The 6124-nt window shown below is 40.7% G+C and overlaps 1 pseudogene; it reads left to right on the top strand.

Moving 5' to 3' along the window:
* Nucleotides 1-4980: 4980 nt before the first annotated feature.
* On the top strand, nucleotides 4981-6124 carry LOC100687477 (annotated as a pseudogene).

The raw sequence follows: 6124 nt of genomic DNA, 5'->3' as shown, positions 1-6124 counted from the left end.
AATATGTTAGTAATTGCCTAGATCTGGGAGCTAGGTGAGGAGTGAGGAATGACTGCTAATGGATATGGGGTTTTTTTTGAGATGATGAAAATATGTTCTAAAATGACTGGTGGTTACACAATTCTGTGAATATACTGGTACCATTGAAATGTATACTTCAAATGGGCAGATTGTATGATATGTGAATTGCATCTCAATAAAGCTGTTACAAAAAAAAGCTTAGTGACAACACAATGCAAAGCAGGAAATGGCCTACAAAAAATTTACATTTTATGCCTTCCAAGTGGCCAGGGCTGTGGTAGCCACTTTACCACACAGAAGTTCCAAGGGCTACATTGAAAATGAAGGTGATGGCTGAAGGCAAATCTAAGTAATAGAAAGAAACTGGATTCTCAAGAACAGAGTTTATTCTCAAGAACAGACTTTATTCTCAAGTCTCAGAGTTTATGCTCTGAATCCAATTTCACTTGAAACCAGATTGGCCCTTTGATTTCTGTTCCTCACTTAGCCCAGTCTGAGTTGGATTCTGTGTCACTTGCAATAAAAGACAAAACATACACAAAAAAAGGGACTCTTGAGCAAAGATCTGGGGCTTCCGGCTGTGACTACCTCCAACTCCAACTCCCTTACCTTATCCATATCTAGCTCCCTCTCCCTTCAGCTTTTGGACCTTTGAATCAGCAAAATAAAACTTCATTGTGTTTAATCCATCCCATTGTCCTATCACCCCAGCCTGAATGACTCAGACAGGAACCCATACAATCTCCCACAGAACTCCTTGTGACACAGAGAAGCAAAGAAAAATCAGAGGCCCTGTGAGAGGACAGAACTGTTCAATGAAAGAGGGACTACAGATACCTTCCAAGAAAGTTGACTTATTGCAAGAAGCAAGAAAAATTTCTAAGATCATTAATTCAATTAGTTAGAGGGAATCAAGAACAAACTGTGGCTTCCATTTCTAGGTAGCTCTTTGGCTTATCTTTTTAACTCACCTTCCTCTCAAAACCTCATTAGGACCAAAATTTAAAAGGGAAGGAAGGAAGGAAGAAGGAAGAAGGAATAAGGAAGGAAGGGAGGAAGGCGGATCAATGTTTGAGAATAGGCCATGATGGAACTAGAATCTTGGAGGATTTTTTAAAAGATATAAGGGAGAAAGAAGTGGTTGAAGTAAAGAATTAGGAAGCTCACAGTCCAGTGGGTGGGGAGGGTCCAGTCAGAGGAAGAATAAATCCCCAGGAGTCTGAAACCCCCCCCCCTCAAACTTGGAGTCTTGCTCTTTATTAAGCTGGCCAACAGAGCAGTTGGTATGGGACATATTCAAGGACTTTGGAATTTGGGAAATAGCCAACAGTACTACCAATACCCGGCCTTTCCCACAGCATGAATTGTGAGCAAAGCAAAAAAAAAAGGTATTGCTGAGGAGACTCACAATGAGAATGACTGTGCCATTGAGGGAATGAATTTGGTGCCCTCATTTAGGGCTATTATTATAGTCACAACAGAATAGTGCTTGGGGCAGCAGTAAACCTCTCTGTCTAATGAGACCAAGTGGAGCTATTACCTGAAAGACAGAGGTGAGTGTAACTGGGGAGAGGACGAAGCCATAAGAGTACATATCAGCCCCACAGGTGGCTTCAGACACTGAAGTCCCATGCCCGCACCAGCAAACTGGCAAACCCTGGGCTGCCCATTCACCCTCCCCAGGAATTCACATCCTGCTTCTTACAGTCAGTTGAATTCCCAAACTAAAAAATAAAACTGTAGGATGGAAAATGAAGTTCTTTTTCCCTCTGTGAGTAGTATATTTAAAGAAAGATTCTCACAGAACTTCAATTTGCAGTGGTGTGTAAACAGGTTTTCTCTCTGTGAGTGTATATGATAAAATTTAACAAGCATGTGTAAAGTTTCTGTGATTTACAAAATGGAGCTCATTCTGAGAAATCAAAGAAAATGTGCTAAAAAATTTCCCCATGTAAAACTGTACCATGAAATATGGGGGAAAAAAATCTCTGATTGGAGTATTTCCCCATAAGCTTAGATTTTGTTTCTTTTCATGGAAAAGCCTGAAATTCAGAGAGATAGCTCCCCAGTGAAAAACAATCCTGGAAACTTGCTAAAGCCATGAAGGCAATGAAGAACAGATTTAATAGAGCAGAAAACTGGATCTGTGAGTTAGGAAATGAACTCAAGGAACTCTCCCCGAAATCAATGAAAAAGAGAAAACAAATGGAGATAATGAGAAAAGAGAGAGAGAGAGAGGCAAAGAAAGGGAGAGGGAAGAAACTCGATGCTGGGGACCAAATATCCATGTAGGGGAGATTTGAAATGGTGATAACAAATGAGGGAGAAAAACTTCATTAATAATTTGATGGAGAATTCTTCTGAGCTGAAGAAAGACTTGTGCCTTTAGAATCTAAAGGCAAAATACATTCTGTGGGCCATTCAACCAGTTTTGTAAATAAAGTTTTATTTGAACACAGCCGTACTTGCTCGTTACTGTATCCTCCATGGCTGTGTTTGGGCTACAATAGCAGAATGGAATCACCAAGGCCCACAAAGCTCCATGGCCCTTTACGAAAAGGTTTGTTGACCCTATAAGAGTTCTTTGGGACACATGTGGGTAAGATATTTGAATTTCAAGGATACAATTTTTTTTAAATCCTATAAAGATTTAGTCCTCTGGAGGAAAAAAAATCCCAAATTCCCTCAAAAAAAGGGAGGGAAAAGTTGCATTAGGCCAAACTTCTTAGCAAATTCTAGGATAAAATGTTTCAAAATGGGAAGACTTTTGGAGGAAGGAGACTGGGAACTAAGAATTGTATATGTAGCTATGCTGCCATTTGTATATTTGGAAATCTTACATGGAAAGACTCAGAACATATGCCATGGCTATTACTTTGTTGAAAAAAAAAATGATCAAAGAAATACTCCAGGTGGCTGAAAAAGGAAGCGAAATAAATAATTCAGATAGAAGGAAAAGCAGTATAAAAGAAAGATTGCCAAGCAGAGAACCAAAAAACTTAAAGTTAATTTCTCAATAATTGCAGTTAACATGATTATAAAACAATGTAAGTGTCAAAAAATAATTCTGGAAAGAGATGACATACAATGTAAAAATATATTAATTATAATATTCTTATTCTAAAAGCCAGATGGGGCTGGAAAAGGAATTGATGGTAATACTAGTAATTATAGCTTCCATTTTTAGAAGTTACTGTGTATGAGGCACAAAAATAATGCTGATATAAATATTGTTTTTCATAAATCTTTGGACACATCTCTAATACTAATTCCTTAACATAAATTCTTAGAAGGTAAAATGCTGGATCTGAGTATTTTTAAATCTTTCAACACAATGGAAGTTTGAATCTCACCAGAAATATATAAGTGTTCCTTTCTCTCCGCCCTTGCTGACACTGGTGATTATCATTCTGCAAGCAATAATAGTGAAAATAATGTATCAGAAGTACAGAAGTTTGAAAAATTTTGTACAAATTAGAGCAAATTGAAGGTTATTTGCTCTAATTCTATAATTTCCCCTGATGCAATTCTCAAATGGGAGAGACCTCCACTCTTTATTTAGATGCTTTTCATTTTTTCCTGAAAGCAGTAGGTGGCATTTTTTCATGGCATTTAAATGACAAGTAAGGGGGATGGAAAATTCTTTATTTGGAGACAACATTTTTGACCAGCAACTGGAGGCTGGTTAGGTGATATACTGCATGTTCCTGAGACAGAATTCTCTACATCCATTAAAAGTCATATTCATAAAGGATATTGGAGGAATAGGAAACTTCTCACAATATAATACCAAGTAGAAAAAAGAGTTTATAAGATGTGATCTCAATTCTGAGATTAAAAAAATATTTATTATAGGGGCACTTGGCTGGCTCAGTAGGAAGAGTGTGCAGCTCTTCATCTTGGAGTCATGAGCCCAAGTCCCAGGTTGGGTGTAGAGATTACCTAAACAAACTTAGGGAAAAAAATATTATATACAAACAGTAAGAAAGATATATATGAGATATTAACAAGAATTCTCCCTAAGAGATGGGAATCCAGATGATGAACTTTCTTCCTTTCTTCCATTTTCTAAGAAAACTGAGAAATATTTTGATACACTGGGAAAAAAGATACCTTTTAAGTTAAGGTGGATGCTTAGGGCAATTTTTATGTTTCCTCAGTAACTAAGATAGTATCTGGTTCACGGTGCATATTTTGTCAATGTTTGTTGAATGAGTGAGCGAGTAAAAGATGGTGTATCTTACACAAGAAATAACAGGTGTTGGCGAGGATGTGGAGAAAAAGGAACACTCATGCACTGTTGTTGAGAATGCAAACTGGTACAGCCTCTCTGGAAATAATATGGAGGTTCTTCAAAAAATTAAAACTAGAACAACCCTACAATCCGGCAATTGCACTACTAGGTATTTTACCCAAAGAAAACAAAGACAATGATTCAAAAAGATATATGCATGCCTGTGTTTACAGCAGCATTACTTACAATAGCCAAGATATGGAAGCAACCCAAGCGCCCACCAATTGATGAATGGATAAAGAAAATGTGAAATATATATACAACGGAATATTACTCAGCCATCAAAAAAGAACTAAATCTTGCCATTTGCAACAACATAGATGGATCTAGAGGGTATAAGCCTAAGTGAAATTAGTCAGTCCGAGAAAGACAAATACCATACAATTTTACTCATATGTGAAATTTAAGAAATAAAACAAATAAATGAAAAACAAAAAAACAGATTCTTAGCTACAGAGAACAAACTGTTGGTTGCCAGAGGGAGGTGGGAGAGTGATGAGTGAAATAAGGGATGATGATTAAGAGCACACTTACCACGGGGAACACAATACAATATAGAATTGTTGAATATACACGTGAAACTAATATGACATGCTCTCTGCTCCTCCCCATTCAACAGCCAGTCGCATCTACTGGTGCAGTGCCAGCCGCGTCCTTGAGACATGATGGTGAAGGTCGGAGTGAACGGATTTGGCCGTATTGGGAGCCTGGTCATTAGGGCTGCCTTTGACTCTGGCAAAGTGGATATTGTCGCTATCAATGACCCCTTCATTGACCTCAACTACATGGTGTACACGTTCCAGTATGATTCTACCCACGGCAAATTCCACGGCACTGTCAAGGCTGAGAACAGGAAACCTGTCATCAATGGGAAGTCCATCTCCATCTTCCAGGAGTGAAATCCCGCCAACATCAAATGGGGTGATGCTGGTGCTGAGTATGTTGTGGAGTCCACTGGGGTCTTCACCACCATGGAGAAGGCTGGCGCTCACTTGAAGGGCGGGGCCAAGATCTCTGCTCCTTCTGCTGATGCCCCCATGTTTGTGATGGGCGTGAACCACGAGAAGTATGACAACTCCCTCAAGATTGTCAACAATGCCTCCTGTGCCACCAACTGCTTGGCTCCTCTGGCCAAAGTCATCCATGACCACTTTGGCATCGTGGAGGGTTTCATGACCACCATCCACGCCATCACTGCCACTCAGAAGACTGTGGACAGCCCCTCTGGGAAGCTGTGGCGTGCAGCCGAGGGGCTGACCAGAACATCATCCCTGCTTCCACTGGCGCTGCCAAGGTTGTGGGCAGTCATCCCTGAGCTGAACGGGAAGCTTATTGGAATGACCTTCCGTGTCCCCACCCCCAACGTGTCAGTTGTGGATCTGACCTGCCACCTGGAGAAAGCTGCCAAATATGATGACATCAAGAAGGTGGTGAAGCAGACATCGGATGCCCTGCAAGGGCATCCTGGGCTACACTGAGGACCAGGTTGTCTCCTGTGACTTCAACAGTGACACCCACTCTTCCACCTTCGATGCTGGGGCTGGCTTTACCCTCAATGACCACTTTGTCAAGCTCATTTCCTGGTATGACAATGAATTCGGCTACAGCAACCAGGTGGTGGACCTCATGGTCCACATGGCCTCCAAGCAGTAAGAGCCTCCTGGACCACCAACCCCAGCAAGAACAAGAGGAAGAGAGAGGCCCTCAGCTGCTGGGGAGTCCCTGCCCCAACTTAATCCCCCAACACACTGAGAATCTCCTGACCTTCAATTTACATCCCAGACCCCAAGGAAGGGGAGGGGCTTGGGG

This window comes from Canis lupus, chromosome 2 (assembly GCF_011100685.1).
Source record: "Canis lupus familiaris isolate Mischka breed German Shepherd chromosome 2, alternate assembly UU_Cfam_GSD_1.0, whole genome shotgun sequence".
Classification (NCBI taxonomy): Eukaryota; Metazoa; Chordata; class Mammalia; order Carnivora; family Canidae; genus Canis; species Canis lupus.
This window is presented reverse-complemented; position numbering and strand designations above follow the sequence as displayed.